Raw genomic sequence first — 16,224 nt, 5'->3', positions numbered from 1 at the left:
TTGACAGTACTGATTCTCCCTGTTCATGTGAGATAGAGGGTTGGCCATCTGTTAACATCTTGTTTGATTTTCCCATGCTGATAGCAAAATTGTGTTGAAAAACATCTTTATATTTACTTGTGATGATTACCCCTGGATATTTAATCTGTTCTGATCAAATGAACAGATGGATGTCCAGTTTAGTACAAGAGAGTCCACTTTTTGTCCTCACAGATGGCGCAGTGGTAGTGCTGCTGCTTTGCAGTAAGGAGACTGTGGAAGATTGTGGGTTCGCTTCCCCGTTCCTCCCTGTGTGGATAGCGCTTTGAGTACTGAGAAAAGCGCTATATAAATGTAATGAATTATTATTATTTATTTACTTTTATTCAATTTGATTTTAAATCCAGGCATCTTTTGAAATTCTCTTAAGTGTATTAAGGACTACTGGTTTGTGGGTCTGATATATACAGAACCATATCATCTGTATATAGTGGTAATTTCTGTTCAAGACCTCTGATAATCCCCTTTATCTCTAATGTATTTCAAAAGTGAATAGTCAATAGCTCATAGGCGTTTGCAAAAAGCACTGGTGATAGATGGCACCTTTGTCGAGTACCACATTCAAGTTTGAAGTAGTTTGAGGTCATGTTGTTAACATAGGCAGAGGCTTCTGGACAGGTATAGAGTAATTTTATTCATGAACATATATTTTGGTCAAAACCCAAATTTGTGGAATGTGGTAAATAGGTTGTCCTCATCAACTCTGTCAAAGGCTCTTTCTGAGTGCAAAGATAATGAGATCTCTGGTGTGTTCAATTTTATGGGTGAGTATATTACATTAAACTGAAGGTTTGAAGCTAAGTGTCTCCCTTTAATAAATCCATTTTGATCTTGTGATTTTACAGAAGGAAGCACTTTCCTAATCCTTCTAGCTAAAATCTTGGAGAGTATTTTAACATCATTACTCAGAAGTGAAATTTGTCTCTATGATGCACATTGTAAAAAGCCTTTATTTTTTTTGGAAAGAAGATGTCACGCGCATGCACGTGGAAAATAGCTTGATAGCTTGGGTGACGGCAGTTCTCTGATGAAGCAGGTGACGCTGTGTACTAATGACCTCTCTTCTTTACCATCTGCAGAAAACATGGACACTGTTCCATCTGATGTCACTTCTGGGATCCATCCATCTGGACCTGCCTCTTCCACCCAGAATGCCTTAAATTTGGAGGAGTCACCATTCCGGAAAACTAATTTCTCAGTTTTAAATGTATTTTTTTTCCAGATCTTTGTTTATAATTATACATGATTGGCAGCAAGTTGCCCCAAATCTTTGGCCTTGTCATGCTTTTTCTTTTACAATAGTAATTAATGCTTGGCGAAAAGTTTGAGGTAGAATTTTGTTGTATTTAGCTTCTTTAAACGTTGCTAATATCAGTGGAGCTAACTTAGTTGAAAATCTTTTATAAAATTCCACTGGGTAGCAACAGGGTTGCTTTCCCACTTTGGAGTGAGTTTAAAGCATCCAGTAGTTCTGAGAGCGTCAGAGATTTGTCCAGTGCCTCTTCACTAAGAGTATCAAGCTGTATTACTTGTACTGTGTCAAATTAACTCCTTTGATTGTGTCTCATCTTCTTTGAACTGAGTACAATATAAGGACTTATAGTACTCCCTAAATGTGTGGGTTATATTTTTATAGTCAATGATTTTATCTCCTTTTGTGTTGGTATTTTCTCTTATTGCATTGCAAACTTCCTACTTGTGGATTTGTTGAGTTAAGATCTTATTAGGCTTCCCTCTATGTTCATAATAATGATGTCACCATTTAAAGATGAGTTGATCTATTTCTTTTGTTGACAAGAGATTAAATTCTGATTATAGAGCTTTTCTTTTCCTGTAAAGTGCCTCATTTGGAGACCTGTCATATACTTGATCTATTCTGGAAATGTCACTAATTAAGTCTGATGTCTTTTTGGTCACCAATTTATTTTTGTGGGAAAGATATGAAATAATCTGTCCTCTTATGAACACCTTCAGAGTTTTCCAAAGTATTCCTGCTGAAACCACTGAGAATGCATTTGTGTCTAAACAATAATCAGTTTGTTTGGAGGTGAATTCTGCAAAGTCCACATCTGCTAACAACAGGGGACTGGGACACTAGCTATGAAATGAGTGTGTAGCAAGTGATTCAAGCTCCGAGATCAGAGGAGCATGATCAAAGATATAACAATAGAGTCATATTTACAAGATACTGAGCAATAAATTATTATTATTGATAAAGAAATAATCAATTGCTGAGTAACTATGATGTATTGGTGCAAAAAAGGAATATTCTCTTGAATTTGGATTTAAAAATCTCCATGGGTCTGATCAGTTATGATCTGAGCTGTGTAATTTTCCTTGTGGTATTTGATGTTATCGCGACTGTAGGTGTTAATCTATCCAGGTCTGGATTTAAAACACAATTAACGTCTCCAGCCTTTATAATTTTATGAGTGCTCATATTGAGAATTGATGCAAATACATTTTGGATTAAGTCTCTATCATCCACATTACATGCATAAATATTTATCAAAATTACTATAGATTTAAATAAATTACCGTTTATGAACAAATAGTACATCTGAGGCTACAAACGTTTTATGCATTAAGATTCCCACACCTCTAAAAAAGTTTTCTTTGTATAGCTAGAGTGGAAAATTTGGGCAATCCAATCTCTTTGCAGTCGAAACTGGTTCTTGCTTGATTGACTTTCCTGTAAAAATAGTACCTTAGCATTTAGGCCTGTTAGGTGGGAGAATACTTTTTTCTGTTTAGATCGTGATTGAGACCTTTGACATTCTAGCTTACAACATTCCTTTTTTGGTCTGAGAGGCACTGCTTCTTAACTTTTGAGGACATTTTGTAATCTAAAGTAAAAGTAGTATATTGTTTCATAAATTAGCTTTAACCTTGATTTCATATTATTGCAAGGTATTATGGCTAAGGGGCTTATTGTTACAGTTCTTACAGTTGTGGGGGTAAAAAGTAAAGATAATAAGTAACTTGCTCTCTTTCTCTTCTCCCGCCCCTCCCCCATTTTGCGTCCCCAAATGAGGATAAACCACACTTAACAGTGTCCCAGTCTGTTGACATGCCAAGAGACAAAGCACATCCAAAACAAAACATGCGGTGTAGTAAATATTAAATTGAGATATCTTATGTCCAGATACAGCAAATCTAGGGTATGGTGTTAAATAGCCTACTAAAAGAAATAAAGAGGATTTTTTTTAAGTCTAAAGCAATTTCAGTTACTTAATGGTTACTCAGATACACACATATTTAATATATTGTATTGAGGATTACTTGTGTTCTGTTCTGTGTATTGTATTGTATTTGCCCCTTTTTTTGACACCCACTGCACGCCCAATCTACCTGGAAAGGGGTCTCTCTTTGAACTGCCTTTCCCAAGATTTCTTCCATTTTCTTTCCCTACAAGGGTTTTTTGGGAGTTTTTCTTGTCTTCTTAGAGAGTTAAGGCTGGGGGGCTATCAAAAGGCAGGGCCTGTTAACGCCCATGTGGTACTTCTTGTGTGATTTTAGACTATATAAAAATAAATTGTATTGTATTGTATTGTAATAGAATACATTTCAATATAGCAACTGAAAAAATGGCCAAAAAGGAAATAGAGGGTATAGTTACAGCAAATGTTACATTAAAGATGGACCAAGTGGCCATCAGAATCTTCTTTGCATTAGTAAGACACAATGTGATTCATGTTCATATTTTAAAGGATGTCGGGATCAATCTTTTTAGCTCTTTTTCTGCTTCTTCGGTGAATTAAAGATATAAATTAGAATTGGCTATTGACTGTTACTTTCTGTTTAGCTGGAAACAAGAGGCTATATCTGATTTCAACTTTGTGTAAGCGCTGTTTTATGCTGTAGAAAGCAACTTGTTTGGTAGCTGTTGAAGGAGAGAAATCTGAGAAAATATGAATATGGCTGTTTTCAAATATAATCTTCTCTTTACATCTGAGAATCAACATCAAATTTTCTTTAACCTGTAGTTTGTCAAATCTCACAATCAGGCTTCTAGACTTTGAGGCATTCAATCCACATACGAGATAAGCTGCTGAGATCTCAGTGTCCAATTTAAAGGCTTCTCCTATTATGTTAGAAAATAGTTAAATTATAAATTTCACTGTGTTTGGACTTTCACTGTTTTCAGGAAGTCCTTAATCTCTGATGTTGTTCTTTCATATCTATCTTCAAATGCTGCAAATTTATCACAAAGCACTTTGCATTTGGATTCTATAGCATTTGCTTTTTTGTCGGCCATGGATATCAATTGTTCTACTTCTTCAATACCAGTCATAAATGTTTGCTACATGAGCACCAAGTATATACTCAATTTTCTTGTATTTTTTAGGTTTACATTGAAGTTATTCCTTAAATGTACCTCTTGGTCTTTTATATCTTGAATCAGCTTGTCTGTTCTGTTGTGTGTTTCCGCTCTTTCCTTCTTTATATCCTTTATATCATTCTTTGCATCATTTATTATTACCCTGATTGTGGTGGAGTGCATTAATCAATACCTTTATCTCAGACAGTTTGTTTCCTTTTTCTCCATGCTTCGAAGTTGGAGTTTCATATCCTGTTGGAGTTGATGCTGTTGATTCACAAGGGGTGTTGGTAGTGGCTGATTTCGGGGATAAAGAGGCCATGCTCAGTTCAGGTATGCCACCCGTAAGTGGCAAATTCTCATTGCCCACCTTACTCACAGCTTTGCTACAAATTCACTTTAGGGTGGAGCAGATGCTGCACCATTTAATCCTGGCTGATCCATTCCTTTGCCTATTTCTTCCAGCTTAATCTGTGGTAAACTGTATCCTGGAATTGAGACCAATTTAGACTTTAATGAAACTTTAGCTACTGTCACACACACATGTGACAGCATAAAGGCTCGAATAATTGTGATTATCCGCTGGACCAAGAATTGGTGCTGTCCTCTAATGCTTTGTCTCTTTCTCCCTCCGCAGGACAGCTGACTGAACTTCCCACCAGTGACGTTGCTTCCAGTTCCTGCTCCTCTGGACTCGCCCCTTCTTGTCATTCGGGCATATTAGCCACCATCTTTTCATTTGTATTAAGTTCTGTTATGAGCTCTGTCTAAAAAGACCGCTGAATTTATTTACCTAAACTTCAGGTATATGGGGTTTCCACAGTGACAACCCCAACTCTTTATCTTGTTTGTGTTTGCTTATTTCACACTACCTTTTCCTTCTTTTTCTCATCCCTTGGTCTCCTGCTCATGTTTCTAATATACTTCTAATTAATTTCCCTCAGGTTAATTAAATACAGGATATCTCAAATAGATAAAAAATCTGCTAAATAACACCAGTGCCAGTAGAGCACCATCTCAGATGTTCATCTCTCACAATGGACAAGACCAACTACAGAATACTAATGTTAGATATTACAACAGAATCAAGCATAATGACATTCTTAGTTTTCAGGTCCCCTAAACTAGATTTCTCATTCTTGGCTGAATTGTTCATCCTTATGTGTGTGTTGTTGTTATAATACTTCCACAGTTACTGCCCTGGCTTAAGTTATGCCTTACTTATTTAATCCTTTTTTTGTTTAAATATATTTGTCATATTCTGTTATTCATACTGTTTTTGTCTTTGTTCTGTACTTTATTTCATATGTTGCCATTTATTAATTAATTTTCAATTTTGTATTATGTTATGTTCTTATGTCTTAGTGTTTTTGTTGTCTGCCCTATTTAATATATGATGAGCCTAAGGTGAATGGCCCACCTAATAAGGCAGCTGGTGTTCTGGCCCAGCAGTATTTTTAGCCTTGAAGAAGCCTTAACAGCTTTAGCACTAGGTTTGTGATTTTGATACCTGGTTTGTGATTTTGTGATTCTTTTTAGGAATTTTCTGTCTTTGACTCCTGCATCATCCTTCAGGTATTGTCTTCTTAATTTATTGAATTTGTTTGCTTTTATGTTTTATGTTTAGCAATCCTATTTTTGTTCCTTTTGTGCTACTGTATTCATTTTTTCAATCCTTTTGAATCCTTTAATAAACCGTTTTGTTTTGCTTTGTATCCAGACGAGATATTTTATATTTTTCCTGTATTCGTTTTGTGGACAAACTGAACCTTATTTAAAAGCTGATCCCATTTTTGATGTGTGCAGGTTTAAAGCCTGCCTTTTGTGTTGGGAGTTAGGCTGCCTATGATGAGACCTACTATGGGTAGCCAAACCTGGGTGAAGGACTGCTCATGTTTATGGTTTTTCCAAGACCTGAGCCCATTTTTGTGCTTTATAAGGGCAGGAAATCATTACATTTAGCTATGAACTATTATCAAATATTTAAAATCTACAAATCCAGATATCACTTGTGGTACGGCATTCTCAAAATTTAACGATTTCTCTTGATAATAAAACCACATCTGTTTCTGACCTTGCCAATAAATGAGGCAAGTCTTTCTGACATTTTGTAAACCTATTACCTTAGCCATTAGACTAATGTAAGTTAGTTTACAAATAACTACAATTTGTTTATTTAAACATAAATTAAGGAAGTACTTCCTCCTAAAACAACCTAGTTAAAATAAAGGAATTTCTTCATGAGATGATGACACCAACATTCTTTCTAAAATTATAATTCTAAAAGCAATAGCTTTATAATTATGACAATAGAATAACCATGCTATAAGTTTACCAGTAATAACAAACTGAGATCATTAAATAAGGCAAGTGGAGTGTTGGTTTATGCTATTTTGAGGATGTTGATCATGAATATAATATTTCTAATATTTGTTTATTTATCAGTGGTCCTAGCCCCACTCTCAGAAGACGAAATATAATCAGTTTCAAATATGAGCATGTTGGCCAACATTTTAGACTATTTCAAGGTCAGTGATTACAAATATCATGTTATTTTGATTTTGGATCTTTTACTAGGGATCTAGCCCTCAGAGGGTGAGAAAATCACACATTTCTATTATAATTGAGAATATTTAGATTTTAAACATTTAAACTGAAACAAACATCATTTAATATTTCAAATATTTGACACAACTATTTTTGTTTATTATATACTTCTACCTTATGAAGTAAATCATTAACTTTTCTTAGGAACACCCTGAATTAGCGTGGCTTACAATAATTTAGACTTTTAAGACTAAACTCCAGTTATCAGTTCCTAACTTATTTAAAATATATTTTTCCTCTTAAAATCATACAGTATGTATAGAAAATTTTAGTCCAGTTTTAACAATTATCAGAGCACAGAAACAGCTTTAACTTGTGTTAGTAATAATTTCCCAATAACTTCTAATGCAGAAAATGCAGCAGCCCTTATCCGTTTACGCTAAATTACATCATTTCATGTAACTCACTATAGCCTTCTATTTCACAGACCTGAGCATTATCTTGGAATATCAGACAAATTTTTAGGTAGTTGACTGTTGTTGTCTTTGTTTCAATATATTTACAATTACTGTAAGGTTTGACTGATTATTTGCTTGCAATCATTATAATTAATGGTACAATAGTATAGCCCTTGTGGATAAATGCACAGAGAATGCTATAGATTAATGAAAATTTGAAAAAGTAAAACATAACAAAGCATAGGTCTTTCTATTGTTTTTTTTTAATTTCACATCAAACACGTTTAAGGTCACGTTGGTAAAATGAAAAGGCTAAAACCCACTACAATGTTGTGCCAGACACATTTTTCAGGATAATTTCATCAGACTGCAGCACAGACAGTGCCTACCTGCTTTTTTAGTTCCAATAGACCCTTCTGAATTGCCTGCTGGCAAGTGGAGATGTGGTCACCCACTAAGACTGGGTTAACTTGATGGAGAGATGCACATACAGTGCCTTCAGAAACTATTCACATCCCTTCACTTTGTTTACACTTGGTTATGTTTCAGCCTTCTGCTAAAAATATTTAAATGAATTTTTCCCCTCATCAAACAACACTCAATAACTGATAATGACAAAGTGAAAACAGGATTTTAGGATTTTTTTGCATAACTATTAAAAATAAAAAACTGAAATATGACATTGACATAAGTATTCAAATCCTCTGCTATGACATTTGAAATGTGGCTCAAGTATACCCCCATTCTTATTGCTCATCACTGAGATATTTCCACACCTGTAGTAAATTCATTTGACTGGACATAAATAGGAAAAGGTATGCAGCTGTTTCTACAAGGTCCCACAGTTGACAATGTATATCAGAGCAAAAAAGAGGTATGGTCAAAGGAATTACCTACTGAGTTTAGAGACAGCATCGTATCGTGACACAGATCTGGGAAAGGCTACAAACAAAATTTCTGCATCATTGAACGGTCCCAAGTTAAAAAAAATTGAAGGGTCCCAAAAGCACAGTAGTCTCCATAATTCTTAAATGAAGCAAATTTGGAACAACCATGACTCCTTCTAGATGTGACTGCATTTCCTAACTGAGCAATCAGGGGAGCAGGGCTATGGTAAAAGAGGTGACCAAAAACCCAATGGTCACTCTGGCTGATGTCCTGAGAACCTGTTGAAGATGTGAGGAACTAACAGAAGGACAACCACCACCACAAAACTGTACCCAAAGATTTCAATTGTGCCACTGTGATCTGTGAGGTTTATTCCATGGTACATTATTTTACTCAAAAAGGGTAATGAAGGCTATGCATTGACACGGCTGAAAACATTTAAACTATGCAAACCAGCTGATAGGGAGAAAACATTACTGCCATTTAAGCAACCCGGCAGGGAGATGGGAAAATACAAGAGGAAACAAATTAGGTGGGTTATTAAATGAGAGTAGGTGTATCCCCAGGGTCTTACAGCCAGTTAATGGTGAACAGTTACTGCATGCTATTTCCATTTATCTTACACCAGAAAAACATTGTAGCCCACTTTCATCAAGTGCATGTTCTTACTTTGGAACCAAATACATAGAGAAAAGTATAAAACTAAAAGTATGGGAACTGCACTGAACATTAAACCTCACCTACAGACGGATGGAAGACATTGCTCCTGCCTGTACCTAGCAATCATGACTCCCACACTCTTGAAGTGACCAGAGCCGACTGATAGGAACTCCATGACTGCATACTTTTGCCAAGAGCTCTCCTTCAAAAATTGTATTATTGTGAGTGTCGCTGAAATTAAAAGAAGCTAAATGTATCACTTCTTTAGTGTTATTTTTTTTCTTTCTTCATTTTGGACTCACCATTGTACAACTAGGGAAGGATACAATTATTTTATTTATAAATTATTCCTGGGAAAGTTAGCACGTTAATTTTTGTTATTAATGTGGCCTGTTTAACACTTTAAAAATATTGTCACATCCAGGGGCGGCAACGAGGCAAACACCTCAGGCAGTGGTTTGGTCTGGGCGGCATTTTCATGTATTTTTTTTTTTTTTATTAATACTGTAATGATGAGACTGGAGATGCAGAGGGCCATGTGGCCCAACAGCTACTGAGCACTGTGCTTTCAGAAAGCGTGGTGCATTATGCAAATGAAACATCTGAGCAAGAGGAGTAAGTCCCAAGGAAAAGGGGTGTAAGTAGTGCAAGAGTTGGGTTTGAGTGTGGAATGTGCTGGAACAAAAGCGCTTTTGCTCATCGTTGGTGACAGAGTGTAGCAGTCACATGGGGTGGCTGTGACACAGGTGCAGTTGACAAGGAGCAGAGCGGTGTACACAAACAACATGGAGTGAATGAGAGATTAGAGGGGAGCGACAGTGAAAGAGCAGCATGCTTCTGGAACGTAACACTGAAGCAGAAGACAGCATAGAGGGGTTTAATGAGTCTAAGTACATTTGAAGTTAAGGCGACCACAGAGCTGCATTTATCTCGGCTTCTCCAGGCAGTCCCATCCTTCTCAGACATGTTTCAACCGCCTGCACAGTGCACTAGTTGAAAAACACTTGTGTAGAGTATGATCACCAAGTTGTTGATAGTGATGAACAATTGAGGATAGTATTTACAGAGTTTTAATACAAGTTGTAATGTATACCTATTTAAGAGGTGCTTATTCTTTCAATTAAATCAGTCTTCATCAGAGCATTCAAAGTCAAAAGTCGTTTCGATTGTTTCATTTTTACTTTACTTTTACTTTACATTACAAATTTAGTGTAGATTAACACAACAGAATTAAAAAAAAATAATGGCAAAATTTAAAATTAAACAATGACCTTAAACCTGAACTTTTAACAAAATATTGCTTGAGGAAGTACAACCTGAATTTGAATGCCTTCCTAAAATGAAAGTTGAAAAGAAGGCAATAAGAAAACAAGGCCAATGTGTTACTTATCAAATTGGCATAACATGAGACACAGGCAAGTCAAACTAAAAATGAAACAATGGGTATACAGCTGCTTATTCTTTCAATTATATCAGTCTTCATCAGAGCATTCAAAGTCAAAAGTCGTTTCAATTGTTTCATTTTGCCTGTGTCTCATGTTATGCCAATTTGATAAGTAACACATTGGCCTTGTTTTCTTATTGCCTTCTTTTCAACTTTCATTTCAAGAAGGCATTCAAATTCAGGTTGTACTTCCTCAAGCAGTATTTTGTTAAAAGTTGAGGTTTAAGGTCATTGTTTAATTTTAAATTTTGCCATTAATTTTTTTTAATTCTGTTGTGTTGATTCTACATTAAATTTGTGATTCAGTGTGTATTTACTTCATGGTTTATGTATTAATTTTATAATTACTAGGGAGCTTCGGAATTAGACAACCTACAAGTCTCCGACTTAAAGTTTAAAGCCGAACAATAACTACATACTTCTGTCATATCACCTATGTCCATATATTAGGTCTATTTTCGCTGTTCTGTTATTTCACCAAGTAATAATTTCTGTTTGTTAGCGCTAATGCAATTTGAGTTTCTTGAGTTTTTTGAATTTTAGTACTTTCATAATCTCTAACCTGCTCTGCATGTATATTGCGCCAACGTTTATGAACCTCTTTATGATGTTCTACTTTGTCTTCTACTTTTATTTCTGACCCCGCTTGGAGCTGAGAGCACAGGAACAGTGTCTGACAACAGCATTCACACTAATAAGAAGTGACTGGACCGTACGTGTGGTTGTAAATGTTTGAGAGGAGGGCAGAACTTGTTAAAATCTCTTGGCAAAAAGTTTCATCTCATGGGACCTGAAATTACCTCAGAGAAAGTCTCGTCCCAGGATTTCCTACAATTAGGATCCTGCAAGCTGTATCACCCTCAGAGAATCACGCCACATGGCATTAGTGCCAAAGCTGACACTCCCTCACAATGCAGGTAATGTGCCTCATTTGAGACTCAGTGAGCAACCGCTCATTTGACACAAAATCAAACCAGCGGTATCCAAGGATTCTCTGGAAGAGAGTCCAGTCTTCGTCTCAGGTCACTGGATATTGTGTATGTCTCGCAACCATATAGCAAGAAAAGAACCACCAGGACACTAAAGACTTGGACCTTCGTCCTTTTGCATACATATTGGGAGTGGCAAACACCCCTTTCCAGTGACCTCATGACCCCCCCATGCTCTCCCAATCCATCAACTGACTTCATAGGAAGAGTCACCAGAGACATGAATGTCACTGCCGAGGTAAGTAAACCTCTCAACAAGGTTGACACTCTCTCCGCAGACAGACACACTGTTGATAGCTGTCCCTAAGAGGTCATTAAAGACCTGGATCTTGTTTTTTATCCAGGACAGTCACAAGCCCAGATACTCAGACTCCACACTCAGCCCCAATCATAGCCTCAATTAACTCCACAAATATAACAGCATCGTCAGCAAAATCAAGATCAGTGAATCTTTCTTCACCAACAGATGCCCCACAGTTGCTGGACCCCATGACTTTGCCCAACACCCAGTCCATACAAGCACTGAACAGAGTAGGAGCAAGAACACACCACTGATGAACCCTAGAGTCAACTGGGAAAAACACAGAGCTTCTGCCTCCTCTCTATACAGCACTCACAGTTCCAGTGTACAGGCCGGCCATGATATCCAGCAACCTTGAAGGGATCCTCCAAAGTCTCAGGATGTCACACAGGGCACCTTGATCGACTGAGTCGAATATTTTACGAAAATCGACAAAGGCTGCAAAGAAACTCTGCCAATATTCACATTTGCGCTCCATTAAAACCTTCAATGCCAGGATGTAGTCGATGATAGACTTCCTAGGCGTAAAACCAGTCTGCTCCAGGCGCTGGTAGGTGAGCAAGTGTTCATGAATCCTATTGAGGACGACCCTAGCAAGGACCTTACCCGACACCGAAAGCAGTGTTATCTCCCTGTAGTTGCGGCAATCCAGGCAATCACCCTTCCCTTTCCAGATAGGGACAACAAGTCCTGTTTTCCAGTCAGTTGGGATGAAGCCAGTCTCCCAAATGGAAGTAAAGATCGCATGCAATGCCAGGAGGACTGCCTTATCACCAGCCTGGAGAAGGTCACCCCAGATATCACAGATCCCTGTAGCCTTCCCTACCCTCAGCTGCTTCACCATCTGTGCAATCTCAGTGAGATTAGGTGGTTCACAGCTAATTGGAGGATCAGCCTCAAGAACCGTAGACCCAGAGATATCCAATGTCCTAGCCAGAGGATCAGCTTTAAACAGCTGCTCAAAGTAGCCAGCCTAGCAGGTCACAACTGCAGTATCATCTGTAATGGCCGTTGCATCAGCCGCCCTGACTGTGACTCTCTGAGGAACAGGTTCAGATGCGCATAATGCTTCAATTCCTCTGTAAGCAGGATGTGGGTCACTAGACAATAGATAGCGTGTCGCTTGCTCACAGATTCCCCTCAGACTCCTTGGAGCCGTCCTTCTCAGTTCCCGGTAATGAGTGAAGTTACCATCAAGAAGTGTGCTGTGACTCCTCTCGATGATATCCAGAGTGCCCTGTGAGGTGAAACACCTCTTTCTGGGAACACTGGTAACACCAACACAACCCTCAGCAACCTTCAAGGGCTTGTCACAGAAGGTCTCCCACATCACATTAGGATCGGCAGTTGCACCCAAGTCCGTAAGTTCCTCAAAAAAACTGCATACAAACTTGTCAGAAACAACCTGATCTTGGAGTCTGGCCAGGTCCAGCCTCGTTTTCCTAGTAGGTGGTAGCTTACTGAACCTAAGCTGGATCTTCAGAGTAGCAACAACAAGTCTGTGGTCAGAATTCACAAACTTGGTACTTCTGTAGGCCCTGCAGTTTTGTAAGAGCCTCCAGCATCTGCCCATGAGGATGTGATCGATCTCCTTTACCGCACCACCAGTATTGGAGTAACAAGTCCAACGATGTGGCTCAGGGCACTGGAACCAGAATGCAGAGATCTGTAGCCCCTGACCTTTTGCAAAGTCAAGGAATATGGAGCTCTTTTCACCATGGTCACCAGACCCATGAGGACAGAGACAATCCTCATGCCCAGCTCTGTCAGTGCCAGTGTTTGCATTGAAGTCACCCATGACCAGAGGAGTGTCACCTTGCTGGCACCCATCAACCACTGAGCGAAGTTGCAAATAAAATGTCTCCCTGGTATGACATTAAACTGCATCTGGCCATGCAAGCAGTCCTCAAACTTGCAAGGAAATCATGGGGGTTGGTGGCAGATTTGGCACTCCAGTCAGTGTAAGAAAAACTTCATGCAGCTCTGAGATGACAGTGAGGACTCCTTTCTGCTCTCTGTGGGAGTAGCTCTGCTGCTATGGGCAGCTGCTCACATTATGAAGGAGATGGGGGAAAGCTCTCAGAAATCCCATCCCCGGAAGAGTCAAAACTGTTGGTGAGCCAATGGGGTCAAGCTTGTCAAGGATCAGAACTGGTGTGGTGCTAAGGCATTGCCTGCTGCATGGCAGCACTCAGGTCCCAATTTGAGGTGGTCCAGCTGGGTAGGCGTGTGGAATGTCTTGTCTCTCCAGCATGATGATCATCTTCCTCTGCTGCTGGAGGAGCTGCATAAACTCCACATTTCAATGGCGTCATTCTTTGATCTTGACTTTGGCCAGATCTCTGTAGGTGGGTTCACCTTTTATTGGTCTGGTTGCTCTGATGGCTGTCATACTCAGGGAGTAGATGTTGCTGTAGCATATTGGCTCCTTCTGATGGTGTCATTGTCACTCCTTTCACCGAGCATATTATGAGACTCAGATTAAGGCACTCTCTGGGTGACTTGTCTGTTGTCTCAGTGTATGATCCAACCGCGGTGAGAGATTCCCAGCCCTATTATATTATATTATATTATATTATATTATATTATATTATATTATATTATATTATATTATATTATATTATATTATATTATATTATATTATATTATATTATATTATATCCCACAGTCCAAAGACAGGCATGTTAGGTGGATTGCCAATTCTAAATTGTCCCTAGTGTAAGTGCTTGGTGTGTGAGTGTGTGTCCTGCGGTGGGTTGGCGCCCTGCCCACGATTGGTTCCTGCCTTGGCTGGGATTGACTCCAGCAGACCCCTGTGACCCTGCATTAGGATTCAGAGGGTTGGAAACTGGATGGATGGATGTTATAGTATATTATATTAAAAATAACAAAATAATACCTGAAACACTTCAATGCTTGATAAGCCCAGTGCCAAAACATCTCTTAAGTGGCGAAATTACAAAGTGGTGAACGTTTTACTGTCCTAACTATTTCTGGAATGTGTTGCAGGCCTGAAATGTAGGAATGGATGTACTGTATATTAACAAATTAAATGAAATAGACCAGACAAAGCATAAAATATCTTGGGTTCATGCTGTCTGCAATGAAATAAAAGTCAAATTAAAGTTAAGAATCACTTTTTTAGTTTGCATTTTCCATATAGGACCAACTTTTTCTGATTTGGGGTTTTACAACATTATATTAAAGACCATCAAATGCTAATTATGAAAGGAGCAAGTGAGTTTCCAAAAAACTCCACAGTTGTGTTGACCTAATTAATACCCTACAATTTATTCCAGAAGAAAGTTGTGAATTTTACAGCACACTTTATTTGACTTTTATCAATTTTGAAAAAGACTTCCACTTAGCAAGCCACTCTGTTGTGTGGTAAACTTTCATGGACCATGGCATTCAATCTAAGATTTTAAATTTTGATTTTAACAGAAATGTACTTAGGATAAGAATACATAGAATTGCATTATTAAAGACTCACCAAACAGTTAAACGTAAATTGTGCAATTCATCAGGGGCCTCATGTATAACGCCGTGCGTAGAACTCACACTATAACATGGCGTAAGCACAAAAGCGGGATTGTGCGTACGCACAGAAAAATCCAGATGCAGGAATCTGTGCGCATGCATACTTTCACGTTCTTCTACTACATAAATCCTGATTTGCGTGAAAAGTAACGCACGTGCACGCGCCTTCTGTCCCGCCCCAACTCCTCCCAGAATTACACCTCTTTGAATATGCAAATCAATATAAATAGCCTTCTGTGAAAAGACAATGGGAAAAGCACGGGAGAAAATATAAGAATTTCAGCGAATACCAAGTGGAGGCAAAGGAAAAACGTACTATTTGTTGGTTTATACAGTGGTATAATCAACAAAAGGAAGCTGATCGAGTGACAGAGTGTCGGAGAAACTCGAAGGCTCAACTTCACAAAGTCGCACAGTGCCCGAAATAAAAAAGAAATCACATATCAAAGTCGCCGTGAAAAAGCGAGTCGTAGCCCACCGTCTGAGTGTCATATGAAAGCTTATTAGGGTACAGACAAAAAAAAGGCACACAGTGGGGAAAAAAGCACGAAATGTTAACTTTAATCTCGAAATTTCCACTTTAATCACGTAGTTTATTTTACCATTAAAGTAGAACATCATAAACTTCATCTTAAAATCGTTTAATTTACTAGTTTCTCAAATCCCATTGTAACTAAAGTGGCATGTTAAATGCTTTGTTCTGTATTTGATCTTCTATGTGCTCTATGTGTATGAATCACTACCTGCTTTTTAAACGGGTTTTCTCTTTCTCCGACAGGACACATAATCCATTACATTCTTGATATTACAGCTCTCTGAATAATTAAAATACTGAGATGTATACGTGATATCTTTTTCATGATGATAGGAATGAAAGCATGTTATTAAACATGGGAACACGGTGGCGCAGTGCTTGTTCATGTCTCACGCAAGAGGCTTGCTGCGCCATGCGCAACCTTCAATTAAATAATTTATCACAGAAGTACTGTCTCTTTCAAACGTACTAACCTCCAATTCCTGTCCTTACTTTTCTTTCT

The 16,224-nt window shown here is 38.1% G+C and overlaps 1 protein-coding gene across 1 annotated transcript in view; it reads right to left on the bottom strand.

Moving 5' to 3' along the window:
- The window catches only part of LOC114653503 (collagen alpha-1(XXI) chain-like), a 263,740-nt gene that overhangs the window by 181,897 nt on the left and 65,619 nt on the right, over positions 1–16,224 (bottom strand). The gene's annotated exons all lie outside the window — the stretch shown is intronic.

Source organism: Erpetoichthys calabaricus, chromosome 6 (assembly GCF_900747795.2).
Source record: "Erpetoichthys calabaricus chromosome 6, fErpCal1.3, whole genome shotgun sequence".
Lineage (NCBI taxonomy): Eukaryota > Metazoa > Chordata > Cladistia > Polypteriformes > Polypteridae > Erpetoichthys > Erpetoichthys calabaricus.
Note: the sequence above shows the minus strand (reverse complement) of the source record. Positions and strands in the feature narration are given on the sequence as shown.